Source organism: Mesoplodon bidens (genome assembly GCF_964165515.1).
Source record: "Mesoplodon bidens genome assembly, chromosome: 4".
NCBI classification, from domain to species: Eukaryota; Metazoa; Chordata; class Mammalia; order Artiodactyla; family Ziphiidae; genus Mesoplodon; species Mesoplodon bidens.
This window is the reverse complement of record NC_138160.1, coordinates 129,562,145-129,576,704: the sequence shown is the minus strand read 5'-3', so window position 1 is coordinate 129,576,704 and position 14,560 is coordinate 129,562,145. Positions and strand designations below refer to the sequence as shown.

At 45.3% G+C, this 14,560-nt stretch overlaps 1 protein-coding gene across 2 annotated transcripts in view; it reads left to right on the top strand.

The window, feature by feature from the left end:
* Nucleotides 1–2,019: 2,019 nt before the first annotated feature.
* ZNF300 (zinc finger protein 300) overlaps nt 2,020–14,560 on the top strand; it is a 56,025-nt gene continuing 43,484 nt past the window's right edge. The window contains exon 1 of one of the 2 annotated variants that reach the window (XM_081231628.1): nt 2,020–2,134. The gene's annotated coding sequence lies outside the window, so the exon portion shown is untranslated. Of the gene's footprint in view, nt 2,135–8,291; nt 8,396–14,560 lie in introns of those variants that run through there. The other variant, XM_081231626.1, reaches the window with a different exon arrangement.

The following is a 14,560-nucleotide window of genomic DNA, read 5'->3' as shown; positions in this document are numbered from 1 at the left end:
CAGGGGACACGGGTTCCTGCCCCGGTCTGGGAAGATCCCACATGCCGCGGAGCGGCTGGGCCTGTGAGCCATGGCCGCTGAGCCTGCGCGTCCGGAGCCTGTGCTCCGCACTGGGAGAGGCCACAACAGTGAGAGGCCCGCGTACGGCAAAAAAAAAAAAAAAAAAAAAAAAAAATGTGCCTAGCATCATGTCAACACGATGAAAGATGTCAAAAAGGTTTCTGGAGTTACAATCTCTGCCTTCGAAGTGTGTCCAACAGAGCCAGGATGAGGGTAAGGCAAGTGCAGAGCTGGCACCCGCAAGCGAGTGCCTCCTTAAATGGTGCAGCCTGAGTGCCTGACTTGCCTCACCCTAGTCCTAGCCCTAGTGTTTGGTTTCTCTGGGGGAGACAAGAAGGAGTCAGAGCCTGAGGCTTGCAGTGGGGCCACAGACAAGTTACCTTCTTTCTCTGGGCCTCAGTTGGTCAATCTGTTAGACAAGAGTCTTTGACAATCTCTCCATGGTGGTCTCTGTGCCTCTACAGTTCCAAGGGTCTAAGGAAGACCTGTGCTGCCCCAGACTCGGGAGTACTGATCTCATGGACAGTGGGCTGGGAGGTTGAGGGAGCATGGCCTGCCGTTGGGTTGGGCTTTCATGCTGCAGACTACTTTCAAAGGAGGTCTGAGCCTCAGTACAAAGATCATGAAGACAAGGTTGAAAACAACACTTGCCAGTCTTTTCATCATCAGCCTTTCTAGTACATTTGGTTGATTTGTTCCCAGGAACCCTATGTTTTGAAAGATGTTATTCTCCACCAGGATGTTTCCCCTTGCCCTCAGGTTAAAGTCCAAATTCCTTAGCGCTTCAGGCAGTATCCTCCAAATCCAGCCGCTTCCTCATCTTTTGCCACACTCTTCTTATTCTCTCTACCCAGCTGTACTGGACTGTTCTCCAGTTCTTCCAACATGCTCTTCTCTCTCACCTCCAGGTCTTGTCTATGTTGTTGAGTTCTGTCTGGAACTCTCCATGTTCTCTCTCTTTTACTGGTTCTTTCCTACCGTTTTCAGATTTCAGCATCATGTCAACACCATGGAAAGAGTTTTATTCAGGTCCCCTTGCTTTATTCTATTATAGTTCCTAGAGTATTTGAATTTTCCACATCAAGCCTTTGTTGTACTTTACCAGCATTTCTTGTTTGTCTGTTTTCTACAATAAATCATAAGGTCCACAAAGGCTTCATTCTTACCACTTTGCAGAGGGCTTAATACACAGTAGATGCTCAGTAACTATCTATTAAATAAACAAATGCCAAATAAAGCACTATTTGGTAAATGGAATAAGCAGATCTTCAGGTCAGCATGTGCTGTCAAATTTGAGCCCACGAAACTGGTCTGATTCCAGCTGCTAGTAAGATTTGAGACGTGTGAGTTTGTCAGAGGAAAGTAGATGATTTCATCTGGGTTTCAGGAAAGGAAGGGTGGAGACAGATACTCTAGAGGAATCATAAGCCAGTTTTGTTTCCAGCCTGAGAACATGCCCTACTGCATCCCAGATAAGTGGGCACCCAGTACCTCTTTACTCTCTCTTTTATAGACATATTTGGGGAGCTCCCTATCTACCTGCTTGGTGGGTGGATGGGGACGGTAGATGATTAAAAGGAGGTTTTAAAAAAGTGCTGATGCTCTGCATCTTCGAGGAAGATAGAACATGAGTTAATAAATAAGAAGGGCGTAAAAAGCGAAAACAATGGAAGGCAGCCCTATCAGTGCTGAGTAAGCACTGGACTCAGTGACGGAGTCAGCCAGCCCAACTGTTGGGTCCAGATGGCAGTGGCAGAAGGGAGGCTCAGCCCCACCACTTCAGTGCCAACTCAAATGGTGGCCCTGTTTTGCAATCAAGACAGGATTGCAGAACCTAGGTGGGGCCCTGAAGCTGCTGGTTTCCTAAATAATTGGCAGGTGCTGTCTTAGAGCTAGCCAGGGGACAGGAAAAGAGGTGGCTAGAGCCTTTGCTTTTCAAACCAGTGCCTTCCAAACTCTGGGCCTCCGTTTCCTCATCTATGGAATAAAGAGTTGGGCAAGTTGACCTCAAAGGCCAACCTTTTGGATAATAAGAGGAGCAGCCAGCATTCACCCAACATCCTATATGTACCAGGTACTGCCTTAGATTTATTAACTTTTGGAAAAATCCCTGTAACTTCATGAGGTAGCTAACATTATTATCCCCATTTTAGAGATGAAGAAACTAACACATAGGTTAAATCACTTCGCTTAAGGTCATGCAGCTGGTAGGTGGCAAAACCAGGATTCTGACCCAGATGTCCTGTTTCCAGAGTCCTTGTCATTATCTGTAAGCCTGCGCTGTTCAACATGGCAGCCAATAGCTGGATGTGGCTTGTGAGCACTTGGAATGTGGCTAGTCCAAACTGAGATGTGCTGTGAATGTAAAATACACACTGGTTTTTGAAGACTTAGTAAGAAAAAAAGAATGTAAAAATATCTCAATACATTTTTATATCATTACGTGTTGAAACGTTAATATTTTTATATATTGGCTTAAAGAAACTATATTCTTGAAATTAATTTCACCTCTTTCTTTTTAGCTTGTAAAATGTGACCAATAGAAAAATTTAAATTACATTCACAACTGACATTATATTTCTATTGGATCATGCTGGGTTTAAGCTGTATATTTAAGCTATATAATAAACCTATGAGTTATTACAGCAATAGGTTACAGAACAAATCAACCAAGGGAAAAGGTGCATGAGACAAAGACTGGGTGAAATCAGGCACAAGCTTCCAAGAGGCCTCTCCCAGTTGAGTCACACAGGCTGTACTTAATTCCTCTAGCAACAAAGTGTGACAACACATGTAAAGTGTCCACCAGGGAGACCCATTAGACTCAGTGCTCAGTTTTTACTGGGGGCTGGCCATGTAGGCATCCTCTGCCTAGCATGTACCAAGATGCCAGACTCCCAGAAGGAAAGCAGGAATTCAGCACAAGCCACATTGTTGGTCCAAATAGTTTAGGCATAGTGCGCCACTCTTATCAGTTCTGGGAACGGTGGAAATCCTCCTGAAATCAGTCGCTGAACATCAACCCAGGGCCAGTTGTGCAAGCAGGTCTTTCTAAGCATAGCAATCTCAGGCTTGCATGTTAACCCTTTTCCTCAGATCTTGCAGTTAAACTTCAGCAGGACCTGGCCTGGCAAATACTAGGTTTATTGAATTTACCTGAAATGGAGTTAATGACCCTCACTTCGTCTAATGCCCACTTCGTTGGAGGGAGAATTATAAAAAAGGGGAAGAGTCCCTAGAAACTATCTCATTCAACTCTCCTCTCATTTGAGAGGCTGAGGTTCCAAGAGGCTGAGTGATTTGTCCAGGGACTCACAGCAAAGACAGGCATCTGCAAGGGTCATACCTATGCTGGATACAATTCCAAGCTTTCAGACAAAATGTCCCTTCCCTTCTCTTAGAACCTAAAACGTGTACACTTTTCCCCATTTCTTAGTAGTAGGGAGTCCTACCTATGTCTCTGCTGGCCTCATTTTTCCTGCACTCCATCCTCTCTATGTTGTTGTTTGGCTGGGAGACTACTGTGCTGGAGTAGCAATAATGACCTTCATAAACAGTCACTAAACAGTGGACAACCCATAGTCTGCTTCCTCTGGTTAACTGACAATGCACAAAACCAATGAGGACTAGTGGGAACTAATAAACTCTAGAGTAGGACAACCAGATGGAGTGGGTAGTCCATCACCCCTCCTCCCTCACTTCTCCCAACATGACCGCAGATAACAAATGGCCAGGTCTGGTCCACATCATTGTCACCCTTTCCCCAACTCAGAGGTTCATGTCAAGGGTATACTTGAGAAAGTTTTGGACTGAGAATCTGGAGTCCTGATCCTATCTCCGTAGGTGCCATAGGCTAGTCCCATCTCTCTGAGCCCTGATGTCCCCAACTCTGAAACAAAGAAGTTAGAATTCTGAGGTTTTGTCCATCCTAGTGAGTCTCTGACTGTGCAGTGTCTCATGAACTGACCCCAGGAAGGAGTCCCTGAGGACAAATGGAGTGGTGGCCTGGAGAATCTGCCTAGTCGGGTTGGGTTACAGGGTGAGGGTAGACTGTGGGTAAATCATGTTGCCTCCCCCTTTGTGGCTACCATCACTGTCACCCTCAAGCAGTTATTTTGAGTTTTAGATGAGCCAGGACACTTAGTTCAGAGTCTGCCTGTTACCACCCCCATCCACATTCCCTGTATGATGAAGAGGTTGGGCCTGATGTCTCTGGGGCCCTAAACTTGTTCAGATGCACTCTACTGCCACCTGGCTAGGTAACTTCTGCTAAAGTAGATTCACCTTTCTGGGGCTTGACCTTCCTTAGCTGTTAAGTGGGGTCAATAATTTCTGCCCTGACTGCTCTGTAAGCCTTTTAGGAGGCTCTGGTGGAGTATTAGAGATGCAAGATGCTAGAATATGGACTCCAGAAAGGACTGAGAAATTATAACTTTTTCTTCCAATTAATTCTTTGTCTCCAAAGCCATGCCTTGTCCATGTCTTTTCCTCATATTAATGAGCTCTTAACACTTACTAGGGGCTTCCCTGGTGGCACAGTGGTTGAGAGTCTGCCTGCCAATGCAGGGGACACGGGTTTGTGCCCCGGTCCGGGAGGATCATACATGCCGCGGAGCGGCTGGGCCCGTGAGCCATGGCCGCTGAGCCTGTGCGTCTGGAGCCTGTGCTCCGTAACGGGAAAGGCCACAACAGTGAGAGGCCTGCGTACCGCATAAAAAAAAAAAAAAAAAAAAAAAAACTTACTAAACTGAGTGTTAATTAATTCAACAGGTGTTTCTTAAGCATCTACTATGTACTATGCACTGTGTCAACTGTTGAGGATTCTATGATTCAGGGAGAACAAGACGTGATTCCTGCCCTCCAGGAGCTCACGGTCTGGTGCAGGGACAACAGCAAACTGGCTACACAGGGTGACAGATACTCTTGAAAGAGAAAGTGCAGCACAAAGAGAGGCACCTCACCTGGATTCGTGGGAGCAGGGCTGGCTTCCAGGTGGAAGTAACTAGTGACTGAGAAGGAGCAAGAGTTAGCTGGGTGAGAGACATGAAAGAAGTAGCGAAAAAGAGATTGTGTTTGGGGCTAAAAGAACCACTAGATCAAGGGTCAAGTGGGCCCCTTCCAACTTTGATACGCAGGTTTTTCATGGCTGAAGCAGAGAGTTCAAGGTGAAAAGTGACAAGAGGTAAGGCTGGAGAGGTAAATAAGGGCAGATGGAGATAGGCTTTCGCAGCCTTGGACTTTATTTTGAGGACAATAGACAGAAGAAAACTCCCCGCTCCATCATTTTGTTTTGCTATTCTTTTATTACTTTCCACAATTTTAAGTGCTCCCATTCATTTATTTATCTACCTACTATGGTCTATCCCATTCTCCTTCCACCTAGAATGTAAGCAGCATGATGTCAGAGACTATGTCTTATTCTCTGCTGTAACTCCAGCCCTAGAAAAGTACCAGGCACACACAGAGGGTATTTAATTAATAGTTATTTAAGAATGAATGAGTGAATGAATGAATGAGAAATAGAAAGGGGAGACATAGATTTGGGAGTGTCCCTTAATCCTTGTACTTTGCCTTTATTTAGGCAGAATCTTGTGTACAAGAGTCTGATCTGTTCTCATCCAGAGGTCAACAAAGAGGAGGAATGTGAGGTTTCAGGACTGTGTAATACTCTGAGAGGATGTCCTGCTCTTCCCACGTGCACACCACACGTTCTTTTCTTTTTTTTTTACATATTAGAGCTTTTTTTTTAATAATTGAAATATGTTTGACATATAATGTTGTACCCACCCTGTTCTACCTCCCCATTTACACAGAATAGCTAAGATTAACTGGGTGCCTTCTATGGGCTAGGCTCTGTTCTAAGTGATCTAAACAGACTAATTTATTTAATCCTCGTAACAACCCTATAAAATACATATAAATTTAAAATTGAGGAAACTGGGGGATAGAGAGGTTAGCAACCCAAGCTAGTAAGTAGTGGAGACAAGGTTCCAGCTCAGACAGTCTGGCTCCAGGGCCTGATACTCTCCACTTTTATTGCACGCTGTTCTGAGTCCAGAGAGTGAAGGGGACTTGCCTAAAGTCCCCTTCGGTAACTTACACCCAAAATTTACCCCACGGTAACTTACGCAATGATCTCTGATCATTAAGCCACTGGAAGAGTCATATTGAGGGCAACAATAAGCCAAAGAGTAAAGTATCTTGGCCTCTCCCTTTCTACATCCTCCCCCCACCCCCAAATCCTGTGGGCTATTTACTAAAAGCAGAGAGGCTAGGGTGTGGCCTTGTGGTAAGTGCCAAGGCTGGCTGGCTGGCCCTACAGTGGGCCGCCCTCCTCAGGGCAAGCCTGACTGCCTCTCCCATCAGCCCAGGCAGCAGAAGCACAGTCAGAGGGGCCGGAAGTGCCCGGGGGTGGGGTGGGGGGCTAGTTGGGGCAGGACTGGGGCAGGAGATTAGAAAGTGAAAAGGGCAGGGACCAGAGTTAGGGAGAAGGGATGGGGTGGAGAGGGAAAAGGGGAAAGACAAATGTGTGTTTTGTTTTTTTTAACATCTTTATTGGAGTATAATTGCTTTACAATGGTGTGTTAGTTTCTGCTGTATAACAAAGTGAATCAGCTATACATATACGTATATCCCCATTTCTTCTCCCTCTTCCGTCTCCCTCCCACCCTCCCTATCCCACCCCTCTAGGTGGTCACAAAGCACCAAGCTGATCTTCCTGTACTATGGGGCTGCTTCCCATTAGCTATCTGTTTTACATTTGGTAGTGTATATATGTCCATGCCACTCTCTCACTTCGTCCCAGCTTACCCTTCCCCATCCCTGTGTCCTCAAGTCCAGACAAGTGTGTTTTAAATACCCACTGTGTGTGCCAAACACAGTGCTAGAGACCTTCCCATACCTCCTGCAGGGAGGGCCCTGTCATTACCCCCATATTATAGGGAGGAAACTGGGACTCAGAGGGATGGATTACCTGCCCAAAGTTACGGGGTGTATCTATTGTGAAAATGTATCTTCTTTCCATTATAGAAGATAGGAAAGGAATGACAGAAGAAAGGAAAGAGTGGGGGAGTGGGGAGGAAGGAGGAGGAAGTGAGGTGTGGGTGTCTTGGCACTCTGCCCCCAGCAAGGGCAACGGGCCCAGAGTTGTCCTTGCATCCCAGAAGGCTCACTGGGAGAAATGTTTATGAGAAACCTCAACATTGAGAAGGAGCGTGACCTCCCAGCCTGTCTGTCCCTGCCCCGTGACCGCTTCTGGCTATAAACAGCCTGTTTATTAACCCCAGGAAACTGGCTCCTCTGCCACTTAGCTTTATCTCCTGGAATGGTCGGGCTTGGAGAGCAGGGGCTGCCTGGCCAAGAGTTTCCAGACGGGGAGGAGCAGCTGCTAGGAACTTGATGATCCTTAAGGAACTGTGCCAAAAGCAGCCACAGACAGTCCCCACTCTGTCTGCATTCCACCCCCTTGCAGACTTGCTCAAGGCATCATGGTGGGTTAATAGGCTGGAAAAGCCCTTGACCCAATGGTTGCCACTTTAAGGGAATTACAGTTTGATTCACCCATTATCTTCCCTAATGATCCCCATCATTAGATCAATGTGGTGACACCAAATGAAATCATGGCTATAAAGGCACTTGGCAAAATGAACGCCCCCGACCCCCAGTCCAGCACCTGAGAAGTTGTTCCCTCACCCAGCCCCTTATACCTCCCCCATCTCTCTGACCCCCATTCAATCGCTTATGTGATTTTGTCCTAACACTCACCCACTACATGCTTACCACTACACACTAAGTCTTGGCTGTGAAATGAGGGTTATAATTGTATTGACCTACTAGGTTGCTGGAGGAATCAAATGAGATACTTTCTATAAAGTTTAGCACCACTGCCGGCACCTCTCTGTGCTCAGTCAGTGTTAGCAACATCTATTGCCAGGCGTCTCTTGAAAAATTCCATAAAAGGCCTCCCACAATGTTCTTGTAAGTAACCTGGAGTAGGAATATTTTTGAATGGCGGACAAGAGATGAGGCAGCAACTGGCTGGGATTGGAACAGGAGGAAGTGGACTTCACTGGTAGCTTGAAGGACTGAAATGAGAACACGAAGAATGCTGGAATTTCTGGGAAAGGGAGGGCATTATGCAAACACAAGAATTGGATGAAAAGTCATAGGACATTTACAACTCAGGAAAGAACAGAACAAACACCGGCTCATTCCAAGGCTAGTGGTGGGACATGGTGACCTTTCCAGGACACAGGAGCTTGTGGCTATAATTGAAAGGTGTTGAAAGCTAGCTGAGCTCACAGGGCTCATCCTGCTGGTTGCCTCTGCAGAGTCGGTGAGTGTTGTGATTCCCCCCTCCACTTTGCACTTCCAGAAACCTCTCCCAGTGTTCCCAATAATATTTTCCTACCCCCCATAGCCTTGGAATATGTCCCCATCTCTTCCATTCTCTCTTATTCCCATTGAATCTATATATTTTTTAATACTTTTATTCACATAAGTCATTATGATTGCATTCTTCTTATAAAATTAAAACCTGGCAACTAAGGCTAAAATCCCATTTCACCCCTCTTGCTCTTCATTTTTTAAAATTAATTTTTATTGGAGTATAGTTGTTTTACAATGTTGTGTTAGTTTCTGCTGTACAGCAAAATGAATCAGCTATAAGTATACATATACCCCCTCTTTTTTGGATTTCCTTCCCATTTAGGTCACCTCTTGCTCTTCAATTTTCTCACAACTCTTTTCCTCCAGCATAATTAACAGTATGTTTATCCTTCCAGAATTTTCTCTGTGCACACACACCCACACACAATATTTAAAATATATGTGACAACATTTTCTGTTTAGCTTTTCTTCTTTTTTCATAAGTAGCACTACACATTATTATTATTGTGCTATAACTTGCTTTTCTCTCCCACTTTATGTTTTGGAGATCTGTCCATGTTAGCATTTTTTTATCTACTTAATTTTCAACCACTGCACAATGTGGCTGTTTTATGGTTTATTTACTCACTCCTCCCCTCACCCCACCTTTCACTGCTACAAACAGTGCTGCTGTGAACATCCTTCATACACTTTCTTGTGCACTTGTGATTTTATTTCTCTGCAACAGAAATCTGACAGTGGAATTACAGGTTATCAGGGTACAAACATCCCCTGCTGAATCCTAAGTATAGATTCTCCCTGGCCTGCTCCCAGTCATTTCCTCTGATTCCCGGGTACCACATCTAAATCACCAGCTTCCTGCTCCTAACTCCCCACTGAACATCTCTACCCAGAAGTCCCTCAGGTTCCTCAATCCTATATAGGGAAAAACACCATCTCTCCCCATGGCCCCCTCCTGGTGTACACGCTTATTCTCCCAGTTGCCCAAACGTGTAAACCGTAATCATGGTTCTCTCCTCTCTCCCCATTGTCTAATGAGATGTCATATCTCGTGGATTTTATCTCGGTAATGTCTTTCAGTTCTCATTTCTTCTCTGGTTACCTTTGGCCAGGATATTATTTTAACAATCCCCTAATAGTCTCCTTGTTCCCTTATGCAATGCATCAAATTTATCTTCATAAAACACAGGTGATGTCATTCTCTTTGGTTGGTTCCCCCCACTATAAAACACAGTAGGATCGCCTTGGCTTGCTCTTCACAGATTTCTACAATCTGGCTCAGTTTTCTCCCTCTAGCTTTTATCTCTTCAGATTCCTCCTCTTTCACACTCCAGGCACACCGATGCCCTTGCATTCCCAAATGTGCCCGTATTTCTTGCCTCCAACACTTTGTTTCTCTGTTTCCTCTCCTAGAAGTCTCTCTCCTAGCTCTGCCTATTGAAGGTCTACCATTCCTTCTAGGACCTGCCAAATACACATTAAGGATGTGGGTTCCAGGGTTCTGACACAAGTAGCCAGTTTCTTAACCTCTCTAATCATCCATTTTCTTCCCTATAAAAAGGACATTAACACCTTCCAGATCTGTGGGGAACTTTTAGTTAGATTATGCATATAAAGGACTTAGCACAGTGCCTCCTAGAGTAAATGCTAAATAAACCTTAACTCTTATTGGCATCATGCTTCTTTTATAAAGCTGTGCTTGGTCTCACCATTAAAGGGACTTTCTTGCCTTCCTGGGCTCTCTTTATTCTAGTGGGCATCTAGTCATTCAGTTTCTTATGTCTAAGTCTGTCCTCACACCTGATAATGACCCCCTGAGGATCAGGGATCCTCTAATTCTTTTTTTTTTTTAATAAATTTATTTTTGGCCGCATTTGTTGCTGCACGTTGGCTTTTCTCTAGTTGCTGCGAGTCGGGGCTACTCTTCATTGTGGTGCGTGGGCTTCTCATTGCGGTGGCTTCTCGTTGTGGAGCACAGGCTCTAGGCATGTGGGCTTCAGTAATTGTGGCACGTGGGCTCAGTAGTTGTGGCACACGGGCTTAGTTGCTCCGCGGCATGTGGGATCTTCCTGGACCAGGGCTTGAAACTGTGTCCCCTGCAATGGCAGGCAGATTCTTAATCACTGTGCCACCAGGGAAGTCCCTCATTTTTAAAAAATAAATTTATTTATTTTTGGCCATGTTGGGTCTTCGTTGCTGCACACGAGCTTTCTCTAGTTGTGGCGAGCGGGGGCTACTCTTCATTGCGGTGCGCGGGCTTCTCATTGCGGTGGCTTCTCTTTGTTGCGGAGCACAGGCTCTAGGCGTGCAGGCTTCAGTAGCTGTGGCACATGGACTCAGTAGTTGTGGTGCACAGGCTTAGTTGCTCCATGGCATGTGGGAATCTTCCCAGACCAGGGCTCGAACCCATGTCCTCTGCATTGGCAGGCAAATTCTTAACCACTGCACCACCAGGGAAGTCCCTTTGATTCATTTCTGCATGCCTCAGAGTGTCCCCAGCACAGTACCTAGACCTGAACTGAATGTACGGAGAATGCCAATGTCAATTTGGAAGTGTTGTGAAGGAAAGAGAGCCAGCTGTATGGAACCAGAAGAGAGCTTTGAATTCCACCTTGGCACTCACTGGTTGGTAAGAATCCATACACATCACCCAGTTTCCATATCCATAAGATGAGGAAAATACTACCACCAGCCTCACAAGGTTGGGGTGAGCTTCTGTGTGTCAAAGAACTTTCTTTCTTCCTTTTTTTTTTCTTTCCTGAAAGCAAAAGAGTAAGAACTTTTTAGCTGTTTTTGTTTTTTGAATCTTAGTCTTCTCACAGTAGCCTGCTTCCCCCTTGTGGAAAAAATTCAAGTTACCTGTTAAAATCAGTCAATATAAATAATCTGGGAGCCAGAGGTTGATCTCAGCATTGTTTATATCACTGAAAAACTGAAAACAAACCAGGCCTTCAAACAGGAGTTTGGCTACATATACATGCACACGGGGGAAATTATCGAGCCATTTGAGTATAATGAAATAGATGTCTAGGGTGTACTTCTAAGTAAAACCTTAATTATAAACACATAAACTTTGCACAGTTTTGTAAGAGTCTACACACGTATGAAAGGATAGTACATTAAATGTTAATAGTGCTTATGTTGGGTAGTGAAATTCAGTTGCTTTTCACCTTCTTCTCTACAGTTGCATGTCTGAGTTGTTAACAATGACCTTATTGCTATTAGAACATTTTAATTGTGGGGGAAACTATCTGTAAAACAAGAAACCCCTTAATTACCTGTTGTGACAGGCCAATCTGAATCAGGGAGTAGTCTGAGTCATGGATTCTAAGACTATTTCATGTTCCAATGCAATGCATGCGCATACACAGCAAACTAATGCTGACGTCAACCCCAGATGTGCGGAGCCCACTGAGAGGCAGCATCAACAGTTACATGACAACAGGTGACTGTCTGCTCCTTGGGCCTCCTGCATGCAGGGAGCCCGGGCAGGAGAGGGTGGGAACAGCAAGCCAAGGGGAATAAAGGATCTTGGGCTGGAGTTCTGGGAGCCTCTCATAAGTGGGCCGATGGGAGCTGTGCATCCACAGTTCTTGGCTAGGCTGATCTGAAGTCCTGAATTGGACCCTTTGTTCCCAGACCCAGTCAGACATGCAGCCTAGACAAAATCCCAGAACCATCCAGGCCTTGCTGGAGACACTGACCAGTGAGCAAGTGTGTCCTCTAGGGCTCCAGTTTAGACTGGGGGAGCACTGGAGCATGAAGAGGACAAATGTGGTAAGTGTTGGAGATCAGGAGGACCTTTGGAGCTCAGGGGACGGAAAGAACCTCCTGGGAGTCAGGGGGCTGAGGAAGTTCCCGGAGGAGGTTGCAAGTAAGTTGGATACACATTTGTTCAGCATTTTACCCAGGGTTTTTCAAAGATTCAGCACCCAAGGGCCACCTAATGGATAGCCAGAGCATATGAAGATTATACATTTTATTTTTTTTGTTAGTCACTATTTAAAACAAAATTTAAATTATATAAAAGTAATACTCTCATATCAGTGAGAGGGACGGTACTACTTTTAGTCTTTAACTGAAGTGTGTATATCTGGCTCCACGAGGGAAGGTCAATTTTATTTCTGGTTGTTTTCTTTTTCTTTCTGTCATATTAGAAAAATCTGAACTTAAAACTGTAGGTCATCAGTCACTGTGGAAAACAGTATGGTGGTTCCTCAAAAAAATTAAACACAGAATTACCATATGATCCAGCAATTCCACTTTTAGGTATATACCTAAAAGAATTGGATGCAGGGACTCAGACTTGTGCTCTTAACCAGTGAGCAATACTACCTTCCCAGCTGTCCAGAGAGCTTTTAAAACTTGAATGACAAAAGCTGATTCCAGTAGTACCAGAGGGCCAGTGAATGTCATAATTGACAGTTACATCCAGTGGCTTCAGGGAGAACAGCCATTTATAGAGCCATGAATATATGAGGCAAGCTTAAGTGTAGGTGCTTGGTGTCTTCACTGCAAACAGAACCTCATTCCCCATTAAACAGAAAGTGTGATGTCAGAGTTCTAAGTCACAGACTTGTACAAGCAGCAGAGTTAGCCTACTCTCCAGAGCTTATGACATAGTGTCCTCCTGCCCTTTGCTTCTGTCCAGAACACTGAGAAATCAAGATAATATCTGCAAGCCAGGGAAATCTTTTTTTTTTTTTTTTTGCGGTACATGGACCTCTCACTGCCGTGGCCTCTCCCGTTGCGGAGCACAGGCTCCGGACGTGCAGGCCCAGCGGCCATGGCTCACGGGCCCAGCCGCTCTGCGGCACGTGGGATCCTCCCGGACCGGGGCACGAACCTGCGTGCCCTGCATCGGCAGGCAGACCCTCAGCCACTGCGCCACCAGGGAAGCCCCAGGGAAATCTTATAGAGTTCATTCCCGAATGCAAGGCTGGTCCAACATTCATAAATCAATGTAATTCATCCTATTAACAGACTAAATCAGAAAAACCATGAGATCATATCTATAGAGGCAGAAAATATATTCAACAAAATTCAGTACCTATATATGATTAAAAAAAAAAAAGGAGGGCTTCCCTGGTGGCGCAGTGGTTGAGAGTCCGCCTGCCGATGCAGGGGACACAGGTTCGTGCCCCGGTCCGGGAAGATCCCACATGTCGTGGAGCGGCTGGGCCCGTGAGCCATGGCTGCTGAGCCTGCGCGTCCGGAGCCTGTGCTCCGCAACGGGAGAGGCCACAGTGGTGAGAGGCCCGCGTATCGCAAAAAAAAAAAAAAAGGAACTGAAGAGAAATGGCACATCCAGACAATGGAATATTATGCAGCACTAAAAAGAAATGACCTATCAAGTCATGAAAAGACATGGAGGGAACTGAAGTGTATATTACTAAGTGCAGGAAGCCAATCTGAAAAGGCTATATACTGTATGATTCCAACTATATGACATTCTGGAAAAGGTAAAACTATGGAGACATTAAAAAAAGATCAGTGGTTGCCAGGGGTTAGGGGGAGGGAGGGATGCATTGGCAGAGTATAGAGGATTTTTTAGGGCAGTAAAAATATTCTATATGATACCATAATGGTGGATACATGTCATTATACATTTGTAAAAACCCACAGAATATATAGCATCAGGAGTAAACCATAATAGAAACTATGGACTTTGAGTGATTATGATATGTTCATGTAGGTTCATCAATTATAACAAATGTACCACTCTGGTAGGATATTAATAGTGGTGGAGGCTGTGCCTGTGTAGGGGAACTGTACTTTCTTCTCAATTTTGCTGTGAACCTGAAATTGCTCAAAAGAATCAAGCCTATTAAAAATAACTGGGGGACTTCCCTGGTGGCGCAGTGGTTGAGAATCCGCCTGCCAATGCAGAGGACATAGGTTCAATCCCTGGTCTGGGAAGATCCCACATGCCAAGGAGCAACTAAGTCCATGTGCCACAACTACTGAGCCTGTGCTCTAGAGCCTGTGAGCCACAACTACTGAAGCCCACGCACCTAGAGCCTGTGCTCTGCAACAAGAGAATCCACCGCAATGAGAAGCCCACACACGGCAACAAAGAGTAGCACCCCCCTGCAACTAGAGAAAGCCCGTG